This window comes from Falco biarmicus, chromosome 5, assembly GCF_023638135.1.
Source record: "Falco biarmicus isolate bFalBia1 chromosome 5, bFalBia1.pri, whole genome shotgun sequence".
In the NCBI taxonomy this organism is placed as follows: domain Eukaryota; kingdom Metazoa; phylum Chordata; class Aves; order Falconiformes; family Falconidae; genus Falco; species Falco biarmicus.
The window spans coordinates 47,237,321-47,258,067 of NC_079292.1; positions in this window are offsets into that span (position 1 = coordinate 47,237,321).

Below are 20,747 nucleotides of genomic sequence, written 5' to 3' on the forward strand. Positions count from 1 at the left end.
AGTAATTTTTGCACTTTTCAGACAACTACGAAGGATAAGTATGTGTATCTGTGGGTGGCAATATAACAGGTTTAGTATGCTATCTGTAGAAAGCGCTTCTTATTTTCATACTGAACAAATTTTGATCTCGTGTCATGCTCATGTAGGGAAATCTTTCTGCGTACCAAGAAATACAGGAGCAATTACATTTAACTTCTAATACACTCTGTTCCTCTGACAGATGAGTAAATATTTCAGCCCTGTTGTTATAAAGTTAGCAAAACCCAGAAGAATTTCCGAGGGTCACAGATAGCAGCATAGAAGTCAGAGAGCAGGAGTGCTTGACTTCTTTCATAATCAGTGCATGAATTCACGCGTCAGTAATCTCATCAGCTGTAGACTGGGTCTGGAGCAATTTTGTGTGGTGGTAGGGTAGAAAGGAGTACTGAAAGCACAGAATGCGTGACTACATCTGATGTAGTTAACTGAATAACTTGGTTAATCAGGAAGTGAAATAGCTTTTGCTTTTTTTTTCCCCTGTGAAGAATTTGCTGTTCATCTTGTTGACTGAATCATTCTGACTCAGAGACAGTTTTCTTATGCGTGTCTTCTCCTGACCTTCAGCGCAGGGGTGAAGTTCACCTTTTGTCTTCTTTGTATTTCCCCATGTAATAGTGGAAGTAATCATGTGCATTCTTTTCTGCCTTTGGGTCAGGGTATTTAGGCTGCTTCTCACCAGGAAATGAACAGGAAAGATTCTTTGTCGTAGATTAATCCAAACCTTAGGTCTTGAGTGGATAGATAGGATTTTCTCTTACGGGTCAGGGGTAGGAATTTAGCACAAGCACCTACACTCCGTTCCTAAGGAAACACATTAAGCAGTGGGACATCCCACGGCAGCAGCATTTCTGGTGGAGGGACTCATTAGATGCCATTCTCTGTGTAAGTGCAAATGCTCACTGATGTTATTAATGTACCATGTCACCGTAATGCCAGGCAGAGAGGGCTAGCCCCTGTAGCCTCACATCACCGAGAGGAAGCTGAGCTGCCTAGAAATATTTCCTGATTGAGCTGAGTTTGCTGAGACAGGAACTCCCTGCAATAACCCCCTTCTGCCTGCCATAACACATTTCTTAAGCAAACTTCCAGGACTGCCCTATCTTCCAGCTTCTGAGCTGCACATTTAGTGACCATCCCGTGCCTTTTCCTAGTGATATGTCAGTGTAAATGGGGTTTTGCTCTGCTGCACTCTTCTTCCACATCAAGCAAGTTACTTCTGATACCTTGCAGTTCATCTCCACTGAAATAGTAGCAGTGTCAACTTTGCCATCACACCATAGACATCATGAGAAGGTTGCAGTCAGAGAACTTAAAGCAGCGGTGAAGGCACATCCCTGAATTAAGGCTGGGAAGAGCTGAGTTAACAAAAAGGAAGCTCCATCAGGAGACAGTACCTTCAAAGGACAGGTTTGCATCAAAATAAATCCAGTGTAGCAGCATGGAGTTAGCCCTGCTACGTGGTGGATGAACCTCAGCTTCTGGTTCTGTTGGGTTCATAATTGGCAAAGCTGTGCAAGAACCTGCTGCTCTCCCCATACCAACCTGTCCCAGATGAAGACATACCACCCTTCTTCCTCTCTCTTGCCAAAGTCCCAGACTGCAGTGTCTGGTTCTTGGAAATATTAGGTGATATGATGCCTCAATCTAAGCTAGATAGTTGTTAAGTAGTCTTGTGCAGACCGTGAGTTGATTTCTGACAAGCTTTCTATTCTAACTACTTAGGGATGCAGTGGTTATGACTCTCACATACTTAGAAGGATTTTGAGGCTGTGTGCATCCTTGGAGAGTTTTGCTGCTGTAGCCGTACTGCTGAAATGTAATAAGGATCTAGGACTCAGGCCAACTCTTGCCATGAAGAAAATTTATTTTTCCTTCAGCAGTAGGCATAATGGAAGATTTGCTGTTATAAATCACACTAATGGAAAATTTGCTCTTGCCCACAGATTTTCTGCAGAAAATACCTGATGAAATTTTGCCTAAAAATCTTTTTCAATAAGAAACACATTATTTTTTTTGTATGTGCAAAAAAATCTGTATGAATTACCAGCTCTTGGTGTTTTGAGAACTGCTGTGGCAGTATGGGTAGATTGTCACTAGCCCTCACATGAGGTATAATCCTGACCTTCTGGGACTGTGCCAGGATAAACCAGTTTGCCTTCAAGCAGTATTTTCACAGAGATTTCTACCAGTACAACACCTTTCCTCTCTGTGCTGACAATTTATTATTTTAATAACACCATCTTTGATCAAATGAGGCAATAACTGTCCACCACAAACCTTCACCATGGATCAGGACTGGGATCCAGTAGGTAGTGACATCAGGCTTCAGACGAACAGAGGTCTGTAATTTCTCTCCAAGATCCTCATCAACCAAACCAAAGCAAGCTGTGCCACAGGGGTGGGTATATAGAATCCAGGTGCAGGGAACCACAAAGCTGGTTAGCCTGTTTCAGGTTTGACCTGAGTGACATACCACTTTCCACATGCTGCTATGTTTTCATCTCAGTGAAAGACTGTAGCCTAGAATTTAGATGCTCGGTCTTGCTGAACAGTGTTTGGAAACAGCTGAATGGAAAGGCACAGGGGAACCAAAAAAACCAAAGGACTTGCCATCGTCCCTGCGTGCCTGGGGGTGGCTGGCATACTAATGTGAGGAAACACAAGCAAGATGCAAAAGTCTCTTTAGGGTGAACTTGCCTAGTGAGCAGACTGTGCTGTGAAGGACTCCCCGGGCAGGAGATGGAGGTGAGCCTGGGAAGATGAAAACAGAGGGTTTCTTCTTGGGTAGGGGTTTTATGTGCAGTTTCAGATCAACACAATGCCTTTTTCCCACAGAGTGATGTTGGTGTGACATGAGGTTTGGGGGGTGGCAGGTATATGCTAACAAAAGGCCAGATCTTGATGGAGTTACAAAAATTTTTTGCCCCCCTTCACTGTAGAGGTTTGCCAGAGTGGCTCTGCTGTGAACCTGTCACCAGGCTGGGCTGTGCCAGCGAGAAGGGGCATAGGATGGGTATTGTACAGAAATTATGGGAACATTAAAGCCTCCTTTTATGCATGTTGAAAACCTTTATTTATTTGTGCAAATAGTATTCATGCAAATTATGCAGCTACACTGAAGAGAGGCCCTTTAAGAATGTGTCTCTGAAAACACAGGCTCCTTTGCCAAGAAATAATGGGACTTCCTTAATTATCAGCTGTTATCTTCTGGTTTTGGCAAACTTTTGTTGCTTTATGTGCTGTTGCTTCTTTTATGCTTTGACATTAATGAATTGGAATTGAAATTATGTGCTGAGGAAAACAAAGTGATCTGTATAAATAATAAAATGGCATTCTTGTGTGTGTCAAAAAGTGAGGGGATCAAGCATTGTGCAGAAGGAATTTGGAAACTGCTTTCACACAAACATCTTAATGGAAACTAATAGCTGGCTCCAAATCACAGAAGTGGTTCAAGAGTTGGTGTTTTGAGAAACCTGTCTGAGCAGAGCTCAGGAAGTCTGGTTGGTGCTGGAGGTTCTCTGTGCTAGGTGGCAACCTGTATTTTAACAGAGGAACTTGTCTGCTGCTTCTCTTGTCCTTTTACTTCCAGCTGTGGCTGAAATTCCAGTGGTGGTGGTACAAACCTAACAATAGTTTCTAAACCTTAATGGCCCTTTTTTCATGCTGAAGCCCTCTTAGACAAGCAGTTACCCTGGCAAACAGAGGAAAGCAATTTTTAACAGTGAATCCTGGCAGGGCAGAGGAGAGGAAGGGGTGTTTAGGCAACAGGGCACTTGGATGGGTCAGCAGGAGATCACTGGTCAGGAGAGACTAGAGGTTGTACAAAAGGTTCCCTCGCCATTTCAGAGAAAGACCTGAAGGAAACTAGCTGGAGAGGAGAAAGTAAGAGAGAGGAATGCTGCTGGTTTAAAAGAAGTAGCTAAATCCATGATTCCTGAACTTCTTGGAAAACTCTCTCTGAGCCCAAGCCATATTCTGGAGACACAAGGCAGAGAAACAGGAGCTCGGGTCCCAAGGAAACCAAGGCTGACCGGCAGCCTGGCTGACAAAGCTGACCAAGGGCAAATACGGCCTGAACTCCCTCAATTACACTGTAGGGCTTTAATGTGCTGTGGTTTTATTTTTTTGGCCAGATACATCTAATCTTGTGATAGCCAGAGGGAAGAGTGATTTGGGGTTGGAGCCTCTGCAAGGTCTGCCAGGCTGTTTGCTGTTTGCACCTCTCCCGGGGAGCCAGAGCTGGTCCTCGGACAGCTGGGCTAGAAAGTCTCGTTTCCAGGAAGGGTCTGCAGACAGAAAAAAAATCCTGCCCCCCCGTCCGGCTCTGAAAATGTTCCAGAGGCGACGTCTGCATTTTGTGTTTGACTTGAACCTGAGCCCAGGGCCCAAATCTCAGCTGGGAGGCAGCAATCACTGCCCTGCATCTGAGACCAGTGACTTGTGCTTCTCCGCTAAATGGGTGGCCCTTTTGTGAGGACCTCTCCAGGGCTAGGGAGTGGTGAGGGTCCGCTGTAAAGTCAAACATATGGGTACAAACTTGCTCATGGAGCAGAATGGAGGAGAAGCTTTCGTGCAACCAGTTTCTGGTCAGCTACCAGAGCCTTGGAGCATCTCATTGCCTACCTGAAACAGGCAGGAGTCCAAGCTTGTGTAGGTGGGCAAGCTTTCTCAGACCCCACAAACCCCTTAGGCTTAGCGTACCTGAGATAGGAAGGGTTACCAGCGCCCAGGAATGAACTGTGGGGATGGCAAGGACCTGATGCCCAAGGCAGACAGCACAAAAGACCGCAGCGTGCTCAGGGCAAAATTAACTCAAAATCCTGTAACTCAACACACATCAACTGATACAAATCCAGGGAAAAGAGCCTGGGTATAGCTGTTTACACTGGTTTTATGCCAACCGCCCCCACATTACCAGTGCCCTGACTTTCATACTTCTTGGGGCAGTGCCCAACTGTGTGCTGGGTGCAGTGTGTCACCAGGGAAATGCCTTTCTTCAAAGTGCTTCAAGAGTTCAGTAACTGGAGTTTTGGCCAGCAAAGTTTCCGCTGCATTTTGTTAATGGCAACAGAGCTCACAGAAACCAGCTCTGCCTGGTTCATTTCTAGTCAGGAGGCCACTGATATGCTGGTGTTCTCTTGTCACAAGTGCTTTCTGTAACGCTTGAAATTATCATTTAGTTTGGCAGAGTTTTGGCGAGTACTCTGTTAAATCAGTTAACTGTTACTTTTTTTTTTTTCCCCCCCAAAAAAAGTAATGCACAGAGGATGGGAGCTGGCTTCTCTTGGGCCAGCAGGAGTTTCTGAGGAGGCAGCTGATGGGCTTTGGGCTTCCCTGCCTGGGCACCAAGAGCCTGGAGAGCCACAAGCAAATTTCAGTGCTTCTGATGGTGCACTGACAGTTCCTGATGCTCCTTGCATGCCCTAGGTGACCCGGCCCCACTGCTCCCTTTGGGTCCTTTTCTGTTCTTTACAGCCTACAGCAGCCACACTTGGCATGGGTGTCCTCAGCCACATAACACGGTCTTAGAGACATTTACATCCATTTGGTTCCTCCCTTCACAGAAGTGTCTTCTTTGTGGCAATTTACATTGCAGATAATGGGAAGGGCCAAGGAGGTAAGTGGAGCCTGTTCTTGCAATAGGACCCAAAGATGGGCAATGGGGGATCCACTCTCCTGCCCAGGAATGCAGTGACAAACACACTTGCAAGGGTAGGTGCTGACCAAGCAAGTGAAGAGAAGATCAGGCCATGACCATATTGTTTACCGCAATGCAGGATGGAGATCCTTAAGCTAGTTTGGGTAATAAAAACAATTGAAAAAAAGCCTGCTTCTCTGCCAACATATTCTGGTGTCTGAGCTGGCTTGCTCGGACCAACACCTGCAAACTGCAATAATTTGGAGGATTAGGGAACCTTCAGGGGTTAGACTGTGGACACATTTCACAAGCATAGCAAAAGGTGTACCTTAAAGACCATTTATTATGACACCCAAGTATTTGCTCCAAAGCTCATTAGCATTTTTTTCCAGAAGAAACATGTTATTTTATTTTTTTAAAATAACAGGAAAGGAACATTTTTTTTTTTTCCAAGCACCATTCATGGAAGTGACCTTCCTGGCTGAAATTTTCTTGAAAAATATCAGCTTGCTGCAGATACTTCCTGCTTCCAGGAAAGCTTTTCTAGAGATCTGCCTCCTGTAACTGTTTATACAAACAGTTAAAGGCTGCCAAGGAAAGAGGAGCTTAGAATGGAAAACAGTGAAACCTCAATAATAGCATTGCCAACTTCACTTAATAAACAGATGCATTTAATATGGGGTTTATATAATAAATGCTAGCTTAGATGTGAAACTATTGTACTGGTTTTTTCTACACAATAGACAAAGATTTAGCATATCCATGCAAAATGTTGAGTATTTTCTGGCAAATGTTGTGTTTCTTAAATTATCCTTAAGGTTGTTTGATCAGTTGTAGGTTTCAATGGACTGATACTGATGTTCCTTTCAAATGATGCTTCACATAAGGCAAGTGACGACTTGTTTTGACAGATGGTATAAGGTATGTAATTAGAAGGGGGAAAGGGCTAGTTCATACCTGTGACGCTTTATGGATTTACATGCTTCTGTGAATTGGGCACAAAACACTTCAGCTCATCTGTGGTTTTGTGGGTTCTTGCTTTAAATGCTCAAGAAGAAGCTCCTATCATTTTTTATCTCTGGGAAAGGAGATCTAGAGGATTAAATGATGGACTTAGAGTTTTATTTAACAACAGATATCAAATCCACAGCTAAACAGTCACGTGTAAGCTTAATTTGCAGTACTATCATGTTGAGACCCCAAGAATTTTAATGGAGATATGACTTCACATCAAGCGGTTTAAGCTAATTCACCATAGAGTCAAGTGGATGGCAATTCCCATGCCCCTCTCAGCTGGGCTGCTGGAGGAAAAGCACAGCTGCAGTGGCAGGTGACAAGCATTGGGCCACCAGCTCCCACCAGAAGACCCCGCCAGATGCTTTACCCATCCAGAAGATAACAGTGGCTGGAATCCTGACTGCCATGATACTTGTTCACCATTTAATGATTAGCGGAATTTAGTTGTGCAGAGGGACTTTCCCACAGGCCATGTTGACAATAACCTTTATAGTACGGCTCTACTTTTTGTGGTGTTTGGGAAGCAACAATTACTAGACTTAAGAACCTGTATTTTGTGAGGTATCTTGAAGGTTATATACAACTGATCTCTTTTCCTCTAATACACTATTCATACAGCACTTTTTCTTTACGGGTCCATTACTTGCGGTGCTAAACTTGGCAGAATTTCAAGGAGTTTATTCTGAAAATAAAAAGTTCATTTGCATGAAATTGGACTTTTTTCCCCCCAAGTAGTCGACATCAGTGAATTAAGTACAGATGGAAAATACTGCAGACCAGTGTTTCTGATGCTGAGCAAATATATGAGTATATAATAGCTTGTACAAATGAAAAAGACAACCTTTTTGATGTTGCCAAGTTGATTCCAGCCTCAGATAATGGGCTAAAAGGTGCAAGCTGAGCACATTGATTGCAGCTGTAATGTCTTCAGCAAATGAGGGAAACAATACCTTTTGCCTACATAACCTTTGCCTTCACTGGGTTTGCTTTATTCGCATTTGGAAGGACACATCATCTCCAAGTGTGTTTAAATAGCAGCAGGATGGAAGTAATGACTGCGCTTTCAAGGGCAGAATGCCCCCAAGTTCCATGGGAACTGGATGCTAAATTATACTAAAAAGTCATAGAGCACACATGACTCAGACCCGAGTGGTACATCCGAAATGTTGTTATAATGAAAAGCATTGCTTAATTATTTATTTTTTATTTATTTATAGCAAAGACAAATCCAAATCCATTTTTATATCATTTAAAAGTATGTTTTACTTTCTATATTTTCTCTGGTTTCATACTCATGCGTGTGTGTGTATATATATATACACACGATACCACAAAACAGTGCAGACCATACCATGATTATTAAGATATATTTGTGTGCTGCACCTTATATGTATATGTACTCTATATTATCTGCTAGCAACCTTTTTATTTCAGACACCAGAAAGATGTGGGATTCTGCTGTGTCTGAGAGCACTGATTACATTCACAATGGTGAACAGATTAACCGTTTAGTTGCAGGTATCAAGGTTGTCACTCAAACTGGCAGCACCTCAGAATAGCTAAAGCTTATCAAAAATTGTCTGGATTGGAAATGACAGCCATACATGCATGAATGCGTCTGTATGGCTGGAAGACTGTTGAAGTGTGAAGTGAAGAAGTTCACTTCAGTTTATTTTTTATCATAATTACTGTATTTCATAAGGGAACATTGACTTGCAGCATGATAAATATAAGTGGAAGCAGAAAGAAACTTCATTCTCTTATCATCTTTGCCTCCCAAAGGTCACCACGTTTGAACAAAGAATATTTCTTTCATTCCTTACGCATTTACGTAGCCATTTACTGTACTCTGTATAAGTGAAGCAGAATAATTTTTTGCGAGACTAATTAAAAGTTGCATGGTAGAAAATGTTTTTGTGATCACACCACCGTAACGAAATTGAGCTGTCTTTACTGACATGTGCTCCATTTACTGGGTTTTTAAAACATATTTCCCACACTTCCAGCACATCATTGTTTTTTAAGAGCAAAAACATGGTAAAGTTTTTCATCCTATGCAAAGTAATATCCTTAATGAACATATTATAAAAAAAATCTTGGCAATTTATGTCACCTTTATTCTATTTGTTCTGCAGCTTTATACTGCTTCCTAGCTCTATAGCATCTCAGAAAAATTCCATGTCAAATCAAGAATAACTAAACTGGCCCTGAGTCAATAGGATCGATGCATAAATTTTATTTGTCTCCATCCAAGTGGTGTTACAATCTCCTTCAGTTCCAGCATGAAATACTAACCAGGCAATTTTACTATGTTCTACATTTTGGATCACACGTGGAATAAACATTTAGCAAATGGAAGAAGCCATTAATTTAGGTATATGATTTCCTCGTAGACTGTTAATGGAGTTGAGAGTTGTGCTGAAAAAACCTCTAGGGTTTACCATGCCAAATAGAGAAAACCAAGCTTTTATTTAAAAAAAAAGAAAAATTAAAATCCCCCAAGTTAGTTCAAACCACAGTTAAGTCCTTCCCAGTGTTTGGGAAGAATTAGTTTTGTGGCTGACGTTTTTGAGGACAAAATGGTCTACCAAAGAGAGGGGAAGGTCCAGTTTTAACTGGCACAGAACTCCAAAGTGCCCATTTGTCTTCCACAGATAATTTAAAAAGTGTTCTTTTTCTGGTGTTATGTGCCTAATTAAAATCTAATAATGAATACTGTCTGTGTATATACTCAAAGGCAACTACTGTATCTGAACCGGCCTGTGGATAATGTGTTGATAATAGCAGAAGTTCATGCTATGCCCCAAAAGACTAAAACGTGGCAGCTTTGATGCATTCTGTCATCACAGGAGTGGGGCTGAGGACCAGTCTTACCCCCACTGCTGGTCCAACAAGTGGCCTTCAGCAAGTTGTGAAACTCCCATTTGCAAAGCAGGAGCAATTTTTATCATTCTGACCATCATTGCATCATTTTATTGATGTTATGATGGCACCTAGAAGACATGCAATACAGAGGCTCTGTGCTGTGGGGCACCTGAACAACATGAAGAGGGTGCCCTGCAGAGATGCCAAACCTCGGGTGGGGAAAAGGAAGCACCATGTAAAAGGTGGAGAACGGAGGTAGGAAAGATGACGCTTAAACGCTCTACCTGCCATTCAGGAAGTGAAAAAGGCACTGCCAGGGTATGGTAGTTTTTGTTGCAAAGCTGTGACCATCTTAAGGCACAAACCCATAAATATTTTTCTCCCTTCCTGGTGGCTGACCACATGAGGGAAGACGAAATGCCTTCTTTTCCAAATGCGTGCAAATGGCTCTGAGATATGGATAGATACGGGATTGTCAACTCCAATTAGTTGGTGAAATGACCTACTGTACTTCTCTTCTATAGGTATTAGAAAAGCCGTTCCGCCCATGAATTAGGCGTCGGTGAGAAGCTGAATTTAAGCCCACTATTGTATGGGAATGTCCACTCCGCTTTGCCACACTAAAGACATTCAGGCAGGCAGAACACCCTCCACTGACTCATTAGGGCATACATTAGAGGCAAACTCACTGTGCTCGCCATGAACCCACAGTGCTCTCTTGAATGGTAGCCCTTGGTGGACGCTTGCAGGGCAGGCCAGTTCCCACAGCACCCCGCTGATCCCCTGTGAACAGATTCGCAGCTCCCCGCTGGCTGCAGAAATGGATTGCTTGCCCCATCCTCACTCGCCACTGACAGCCCTCATAATAATAACCTGCCCGGGAGGCGAGGGACGGGACGGGTTGCTGACAACTCATTAGCTTGAGATACGGTCGGTTCCTGCCAGGGATTGCCACCACCATCGCAGAGGGAGCAGGGCGATGCCATGCAACACTGGTCGGACCCTTTGGGATCATCCTTTCCCCAGAAAGTTACTTTCATCCTCAGAAAGGAGTGCCTACAGAGGGTGGCTGCGCGAGGAATCCCGAGGGGGGAAAGCCCAGGAAAACTGGCAGCGCAAGGAGTGCGGAGGAGAAAAGCGAGGCCAGCAGGGGCTCGTATGATACTACAATGAAACCACAGCTGCTCAGGGGGGTGGAGGCTGCCTTGGGCTGGGGCAGCACACACGCATCGGCGGCCTCCCAGGCAGCAGTTCAGCTCTGAGGTCCTGGGTCTGATTTCTGTAGTGCTGTCCCTCCTCCTCCTTTGGCTTCACCAGGACATCATGATCAAGGTATTACTCTGGGAAAAGAAACCAAGAAAAGAACCGGGAAGACTCCATTAAATACTGCTGCTCACTGTTCTTTGCAGTTTGTCTTTTAAAATCCAGATGCACTGAGCTACCCTGTGATTTTTTGGTCCGGTTGAGAGCTACACGTGAGATCCTGCCCACCCCCTGCGCCGCCGGAGCGGTAGACAGGGCACTTCCGAGGCTGGCAGAAATGCTTTTGGGGTGTAACTGGTCTATGAAAACCACCAAGAAGAAGTTCCTCGAGCTGGTTCAGCAGGAGGGGATGTGGAGAGCCGTCCATAAAGAGCCTTTTTTTTTTTTTTTTTTTTTTCCTGGCTGTCATGGAATGTTGATAGCTTACCTCCAGCTTGGAGACTGATGCTTGCAAAGGAGAGATCTTCATTCAAAGCACCCAACAAGAGCAGTGTGGAGTGGATTGGTCACTACAGCCAAGAGATGCCCTTGCTTATAATGGTATGGGAGCAAGACATGGGAAATCTTAAAGGAGGTCACATATTTCACCTTCGCTACATATCTTTTGTGTGATATCAGAGGCAATTTTCTCTGCAAACTGAAACCCTGGACTGCACGTACTCTGACTGATGTTTTCAAGTTTAATCATTAGACTCAGAAGGAGCAAACCAGTTGATTTATAAGGTCTGTGTCCGGCTGCATATTGGTAGACGATGAAGATTTAATGAGTTTTCTACAGATTTTCATGCAAAACCAAGAAACAGCTTCACTAAGAGAAGTAAATTTCAGCACTACTGTGGAGAAATACCATCTACCAGGAACGGAGATGGTCACTCTAAAGCAAATGCCAGCAAGACCTAATCTGACAGCACAAGAAGTAAAAAACAATTTAGGCCATAAATAAGTAAATACATTAAAAGAATCACCACAGTGTGCTGTTCCCATAGCTCAGCTGCTTTGACAATAAGAATGAAGGCTTTCTGAGCCACAGCTCTCAAAGTACTTGAGTGTTGTGGTCAGGGAAGGCTCACAGCTATTGCTAAAGTGTTGGCAGGGACGTAAAATCACAAAGAAACAACTTCTGTTTCAGAAGGGAGGGAAGTGGGAGGGGTTGAATCCACAGGCAATGGTCTAAAACGGTGGTATTTTATTATTTCTGTCTTCTAAACAGCCTGTCTTGTAGGCAGGACTTAAACTATGGAGGTGGAAAGATATTCTGGACACCACTGGAGATATTTCAGACCCTCTAATAGTTCCTCTTAGTCATGGAAGCAACAACACATCGTAAATCATATTGAAGGGCAACAAAAGGTTTTTTAAAATTGTATTAATAAACTGCAAAGGGAGGAGCATGTCAGTGACATTAGTAGAACATGTTAAATTTGGATGTGTTGCAGGGAGAAAAATGGCTCAAAGACAATGTGAAGATCAGAACGACGTGGCAGGATTGATACAAAGTCATTCAGTTTCAGGAACTGTAACTGTTGAAAGGGAAGCCAAATACATTGATCTGGGTTTAACATTGCTTCCCATAACACATGCAGTCTGTCCAGAGAGCTGGAGGAACTGACCTTTTGTAAAAATAGAGGCTTGTCAGATATACGCCAAGGTGACATCACCTGCTGGCAAGTGACAGCTGGTACTGTCTCGCTGGCCTGAAACACAGCGATTAAAGGAAAAAAATGCAAAGAGAAAGAAACTAAATTAATCCAAATTAAAAGTCTGGCCCTTTTAATTTAAAAAACACGATCCAACTCTGTGGTGAGATACTGCTAAGTAAACAAGGTACATGTTGTTCCCAGACTGTCTCGAGGAAGGTGTGAAAAAAACCCTAGATGCAGTCGTTCATGGGAGACTCAGGCAGGAAAGGAATGAAACGGCAGTGGCTGTGGGTGTGTGCTTGGTCAAAGCCAGGGAAAGTCAGTCTGCCGCTGGGATAAACAACAGAAGTATCTTGTCCTTCCCACCAGAAAGGTTCAGTTGCTAGACGGGGGTGAGGGTGGGGGGCTCTAACTTTTTGAAGAAGGCAGTGTAGGCAGGAGTGCAGCTGGGGTTTTGTGCACAGTAAAATGGTCTGGGGCGGGGAGGTAACCACGTACAGCTGAGGGGCTTTCCTCTGGAAGCACTCCTCCGGGGAATTCAGCGATGACACCAGTGTCCAGTTTTCTGGAACAGGTTCATATTCCTGAACTGCCTTCAAGCACACAGTACAAAGCAGAGAGCAAGCTTTATTATCTATTTCCAAGGAACTGTGGCTTGCCAAACTAATATCAAAGAAACTTTCTTCAGGTACTAAAAACTTGTTCATGCAGAAAAAACCCCAACCTGACTGAAAATGCACATTCTGTTGAATTTTTTTGTCTTTCAATATTTTGTTAGGAGTGATCTTCTTGTGTATGGAAATTTCTTCTCGGATGGAAAATACTCATCTTCCCAGAGGTGACTGTATTTTTCAACTGCCTACAAATTTGAATGTGGTTGCAATCTTACTAAAGGCTGTTGTTTGAAGTGATTGCTGCACTTGCACATGGATGGACTCCAGCTGACGGTGCCACATAATCCAACAGTACAACTGTAATTAGAAAAACAGGTGCTTTTTTTCAAAGTTCATTTTCAGCACTGAATTTGCAACGGACTCAAAAAGTCTAAGGAAAAACGAGATGCAAAACTTGACTGGGCCAAAAGAGACATCGTCCAAAGGAGCAAAGGTTTCAGTGTTGCATCTCAGAGCCACTAACGGAACTGTGTTGGTTGCAGTCCCCCAGTGAGACACACATCTTAAAATCACAAATAAAGTACCTGCGCCAATATTCTCACTGTGATCTAGACTGCAGATTTGCAAGTAAGGTGGAGTCCAGTGTTTGAAGCTGAAAGTGCCTGGTAAAATATAGAAGTACGGAGGCAAGCGAGTCAACAGAAATCCACAGAGGAGGAGGATCCCTTAGAGGATACTCATGCTAAGGGCCACCACTTTTGTGAATGCAACAAACAGCAGCTCACCTGATATTCCTTGGGGCAGAGGAGCTGATGTTACTTTTCCTACTGTGTGAACAGCTCCACTTCCTGCCTGTGTGTTCATATGCAAGTATCTAAGACAAGGAAAAAATGGCTTCGGGAGATGAGTCTTCCCACTTTATGACATGAAGACTATATATAAAGTATATTTTAATAATGTTTGGAGAGCCTTCAGAGTGAGCCATTTCAATATATTCCACTGAAACTATTTTTCAATGGGAAAGCAAACATGTAAAGAAAAAAAGAGGATACTTTTCAAACTCTCCAGGAGATATTTTTGGCTTTCACACACTTCCTTCCAAGCCCATTAAACACTCTTTCCCAAAGTCAAAACTTCTTTCACTAGAGCAGGCTGAATGAGCCCAGAAAAGCAGCCAGCCCTAAGTTCTTGGTGCTGTTTCTGACCTCTCTTATAATATTTTAGATACCTTAGATATTTGTCCGCCAAGCTCTCTGAAGGCAAGAACTGTTAAATCACATCTGTAAACCAAAGCATGGAGAATTCTTTACATGTGTAAAATTCCTTCTCATTATATATAGAGGAATAGTTTACAGACTGCTCTGAGTACAAGGCGAATAACTCACCAGAACAATAGGAATAGTATATACAAGCCTCTTAGCCTTGATGATCTTGTTTGGCAACAAATGTCTGAATGGCTTGACTGGATTACTTGAAAGTAGCTAAATTAAATACTCTTTTGTTCATCAGCTGGGAGATTTTTTCTAAGCACTCCACTCCTGAAACATCTGCAGATAAATAAGGAAAAGAAAAGAAGGCAAACCAGCACATAAAGGGGATTTAACTCTCTCTTAAACAGAAATGCAAATGAAGGGATTCTGGCTAGCTTGGGAGATCCCTGCTCTGGGAGATTGATGCTAGAGACTGGACAGGAATGATACGAATATAAATTTCTAAGAGTATCCATATCACCCAGAGCTGAAAAACAGGGGGGGGGGGGGGGGCACCCATGGTCATATTCAGAAGACAAGATAAAGTATTAGTACTTATATAGGGAAATGTCAAGCAATCAGATCAGAACCTGGATTCCCATGTGCTAGGCTGAACTTACACATATAAAGACACTCTCCCAGAAAGCTACTGCCCTCCCAAATGCTTGAATTTCTCTCATGAAACTATACTTCAGTACATATAGTACAGGTATTTGAAACATAGTAAGCTGTGTACATCCATTGGTGCGTGGGTTTGAGTGCTGTCTGATACATTTTCAAATATACCAAGCTCTGTGTATTTGTGCACTGCGGCTGAGACAGCAAATCCCTGGATAAATGGAGTGGAAGGCTTCTGTATTTTACTTCCTCCAGTGCTCACTGCTTTGTGTCTGTACCCTGATCAGAGGCAGTGGTTGCCTGGTCCATGATCTCTGAAGTCCAATAACAGAAGATCTGGATCCAGGGAACAGCCAGAGAGAGCCCTGTTTTGCAGCCATGGGGCAAACCTCACAAGTTTTTTTTTCCTGGACACGTCCTTTGTTTTCCACCTGGAAGTTTTGCTCAGGTGGCTTTTATCAGCTCCCTGTAAGTGCCCTCGGTTTTCTGATTTCCCTCTCAGCAGAGAGGTGGGACTTTGCTGCACCTTTCCAGGCTGCTCCATAGCACTGGCTACTCCAGTCATTGCAGATGTGCAGTGGTGTCCCCTGGGCACGTGTTTCTGAGCAGGACAGCAGGTCTGTGCTCAGCGGGCTCCTTCCCCACTGCTGCTGAGTGCCACTGCCCTCCCGGGCACATCGTCCCACCTGCAGGTGCTGACGCCCGTCATGGGACCCCAGGCATACCATGTTCTTACATGCTCAGCAGTAGATGTTGAAAGGTGTGCTTTTAGAGTTACTAGCCATTTTTGTCTGAAGCATCTGCTCTACTGTGTGCTTTCTTGCTGCCTCTTACTCCCTCGAACAAGGAAGAAGCCAAGGTTTTGCGAGCCAAGTCTAATCCTGTTTACATGATGCTTTTAACTCCCGTATTACTAGTTCAAAGCATGTGTCCAAATTTAGAAGCAAGACTAATACAACCTCAGGCTTAGCACTCATCATCCTGCTAATTAAGCATGTTCAGGCCTGGTCTGTCCTGGATGGAAAGTTGTCAAAAAATTGTCTGCCTTAACTAGGAGTGGTCTCAGAGACTGCAGGTGATGCACTCCTCTCAGTAATCAAATACTGTCCCAGCCACGCTTAGCTTAGCAGTTTTGAATGTCTGGAGCAGAATTTGGTTTAATTACATGCATAGCACTTCGTGCTTATTTTTCCATCTGGAGAGGGAAAGCCAGACTGATTTTGAAGACCAGCACAGGGCTACTTGGCATTTAAATCCCAAAATTCCTGTCCGGAGGACAGAGAAGGACTTTGATGCTGCAGAACATGTGTGCTTGCCATCTGCACAGCACCATCTCCTAGTGCCATACCCTGAATACATAATGAAAATGCTGATGTGTCAGGCTGGGCTGCTGCAGATGCTCATTTATCATCAGTAAAATACTGAAATATTTTTTGCTTAAGGAAGGATGTTGATTGAGGTAACTTACTCCAAAGAGGCAAACTATTCTCTTCTTTCCTGTATTCTTTGTCCTGCCTATCCATCTGATGCCTACACTCGTCTGGCCATGCTGCTGTTATGCACTTCTCACATTTGAGTGGAACTCAGCCTGTGTTTAAAGGGCTAGCATGAGATCCACAAACAACCTGTATAAGGCTTCAGTGTGAACCAGATTTATCACTGTATAGCTGATAGCTGAGTTTAGCTCTAAAGAAGGTTTTGCAAACAGCTTGGGGATGATCATTGCAACACAAGTGGCTGTAATAAACCACTTTACATAGAAGACACTATTTTGCCAATGACAAATGCTCTTCAGTTGGAGAAAGTTTAGCACATCTACATGGAAAACTTGGCAGCAAACTTTCTGCTGCAAAGTTTTAACAACTCTGTAACTCCCTAGCTATGCTGCAAAACATGAAGGTCAGCTCATCAGGTGATAGAAATGCCCATAACGCTCATAATCTTTGCCACAGGATTGATGTCTGGTCCAAAGCAAGCCAGGATCAACATCTTGAAGTTATGACATGCTTCTGATTTCACATGAATTGTCAAAAAGAGATAGAAGGTAAAGGGGCAATTTACAGATCCAAAGCAAAGGCAGATTCCCACCTACAACATGGTACTATCTTTTAACTATTTGTTAAGAAACTGTCATATTCGGCACACATTTTGAGAGCTTCAACCAGTTCGGCTTTTCAATAGTCAGTAAACAGCAAAAAATACAAAGTGAAAATCAAGGGGGTTTTGCGAACAGTGTCTAATTCTGTTTATATGCTGTCGGATTTAGAAATAGCAGTGTTCCCCTTGCAGCTAATTGCTAATTCTAGGTAGGCAGAAACTATCTATATGTTTTAATTTGAAGATAAAAAAGCTCCCTCTTCTTCGTTAGTAATGTGCATAATCAGCACAGCTTTGCTCATGTTTTCCTGTGACTTCTAGGACATCTGACTGAACAAGACAGTGTGCTGGTGGTGGAGTGTAATGACAGAGAGCCACCAGCTATGCGGCAGGCTAGGATTTGTCTGTTATTCCCATTTCTACTTCTCCCCAGTAAGAAAGTACTCATCCAAAACCTGAGTGCCTTTGCAGTTGTCGGTGATCAATTAACAATTAAACTTTAAATGCCCCACCTTTCTCAGGGATCATAGCTCTGAGAGCAAAGGGCCATTTCAGTGTCTAAGGTGAGTACTTCTGTAGCCCTGTTGGGAAAGCAAACAAAGGAAGAAGAAGGTCTTAGTGGTATTGGTAGTTTGTCACTGCAGCTATAAACTAGCTTTACTCTTTCCCTGGCATGCCAGGATTTTGGCAATAGCCCAAAGAGCATATATAGAAACATCTTGACTGCTGCAGGGGAAAAATAACCCTGGCTGGAGCAGGTATCCTCTACCTTCAGTCTTTCCAAACAGAGGTGTCATCACGTTTCTGGTAAGGTATCACACTATCACCCTTAGACAGGATTGTGCTTGGGGGTAACTTTTCTGGTGTGAATTCCTCTTTCTTCTCTGCTCTGACCATGTACCCCGTGGTAGAAACTGCTTAATCCGATGAGCCTTGCTGTGCATCCTTGCTGCACCAGGGAAATAGTAGCCTGTCACTGTGGGATGCCACCAGCACCGTGAGATCCCACCAGGACTGTGGGATGCCCTCGGCACCCTTTTAACCCACAGGAGGGAGGTGAATGCACGGGAAGGACCTCGTGCCTGATCCCTGCCCCATCCCCTCGCTGCTCAGGTGGACTCCCCCGGCCTCTCAGCCCACCACACATGGCGTCTCCTTTTGTAGACCTGTCAGTCAGGATAACGTCCTTGACCAGGCAAATCACAGCCACTTTTCAGCTGGAAACAATGCTCGAGCCACAACATGGTATTGTGCTCAAAGCGGATTACACAAGCAGAGCTGTCTGCCTGGCATGATATTATTATATCAATAGGACTTTTCTTTCTCCCGAAAAACATAAGCTCTGTCATCTTTTAACAAAGAAACCCAATGCCAACCTGCTGCCCGTCGGCACTTTTAGCAAAACACTGCTGCTTTTCTTGGAAAGAGTGCTAACAACTATGGCTCGTTTGTGACAAAAACATCAGGGGCTCTGGTGGGGAGAGAGGGGAGAACTTCATCAGCAATCCAGATTCCTCTTCCCAAATCTGGTGATGAGCAAACAAAAAAAAGGGTTCCCTGATGCAAAACCCTGCCCTGACGCAAAGGCTGTGTGTATCGGCAGAAAGCCCTCAGCTGGTGGGTGCGTGCAGTGGGGATGTCCCACAGGCGGTGGGGTGCGTGTCCCTGCAGCATCAGCGGGGTCCACATCTGGCACTGATGGTAAGGCAGGAGGAGGAGGCCAGTGGCTGTAGCAGCAGAAAAATGGCACTTGCCAAGAAATATCTTTTGCTGTTTCAGGGCTGTGTTTCTGACCACTCCTGAATGCTGTGGAGACCTTCACTGCTGGCTGACAGGGGGTCAGTGACAGCCAAAACGTGCCCCCAGGTCAGCTTATTCCTCTCAGTCCTCAGGTTTGTTACATTCAACAACTTCTAGACGCATTTTCCCCTCTGAAGCAATGTTGCACCGCCGTTGCCTTGCACTCTCTGTTATCTCTGGCTTGATCTGGGCTATTTATTTCTCATGACATAATTCCAATCAAGTTTCAGAGTGCTTGATTCCTGTAAAGCGGCATGAAAAGGCTGTTGCTGCTGTGCCTACTGACTGTTGGTTAAAACAAACATGTTTCCATCTGGCTACATCAATCTGTCATGTTCGGCCATCTGTGGTTTTGCCTGCCAGTTAAATTCATTTATCATTAGAATAAATCCCTTTCAAAAAAACAGGAAAAGAAAAGTAAGGCCATTTGTTGGGCTGAGTTTAGTTTAATTTGAGATGCCTGTCTGAATCTACCCAAGGAAATCTGTGAGCAGCATTCTCAGCTCATGCAGGGAAATATGCCTGTTTTCACAGAGACTGAATGTATCTGCTTGCACAGGAGGGCTAGAATACAACCAGATGCATACTCGGGTATTGCAGGAAGATTGTCCAAGGGGTGGTCTGGTCATATTTGTCTTTGTGCACATCAAGAGAAGCCTTACTGAAATCAGGGCAGGGCATTGATATAAATCTAGCATATGCCTCATCAGGAGGCAGTGTGTTCAAAAATGCTCAATCACCCTAGGTCCTGTTTTCGAAGGTGACCCAGTAGAAAAGGCCAGGATTTACTGGTGCCTGTCAGCACCTGTAATACATATGTTCACAGCATAGAGTCTATGCACTTTAGCGTAATTTTCCAGTCCTTCTCTGTTTTTCATCTATCAGTTGTATTTCCAGAGACTAATCCTCTTCCCAGTTTGAAATTTTCTGATCCTAAATCTTTCAGCCCCTGTTGGCCTAAGCAGGCACTCCCTGTCCTTCATCAACTTTAGTCTTCTCTGCTTTGCTCCTTATACAAGGTGAAGCCGCTGACATTTCCTAATGGGATGCTCAGTTTCCTCCTTCCCTGTGGTACTTACTCTCCCCAGGCCAGTGTTTGCAGAGCTGCTTATGCACCTTGCCTTGCAGATAGGAAGGGGCTTGGCTCACACAAGCCAGAAGTCTTGGCTGCCTTAAGATGGAGCATGTGCACGATGCACCTGAGCACTGGTACTCCTGTGGGTCCCCACTGCAGCAGTGCTTTGTAGCATCCCCAGGCACACACCACCTTCCAGACATGAAGAGGTGACCCAGAACTGGGCCAGAGATGCTGGATGTACACTGGAATAAACCACTGAGCCTCTGAACGTGAATAAGCCAGTCAGCTGTAGCTCATTACCACCTTAGTCATTACTTCACAAATATCTGGACTTCTGCCAGAATTCATCAACATATTTCTGGATTCCAAGAGTGTCAGAATTCATACCAGCTGTTCATTAGTCACTACTTACCCCTCAACTTGCTCATGCTAGGGAACCTTGGTGTTTGCTTAGGGAATCAGAAACCACACTGGCTCACCCTTGAGGCACCCCAGTCACAAAGGTTCATTAGTGTAACACCATAGCCAACATTTTGTAGGACACCCATAGCTGGAAAAGTATTTGCCCAGATACTCAGCTAATGTTTAAAAAAAACACAAATACTTCAGACTCATTTCCCAAAACTATACACTCCCTGCTGCATGACTGACTGCCCTTAGTGGCTTTGACCAGGGGATCTGCAGAGGGCTGGTGCTAGGGCTAGGGCTAGGGCTGCAGAGGGCCGTCACTTAATCGCTGCTCAAAGCCTTTTTGAGTGTCTGCGTGCCATTTCAGGGGTGTGTCAGGGCCTAAAGTCCACATTGGACAAGGCTCTGGAGCAGAGCCCC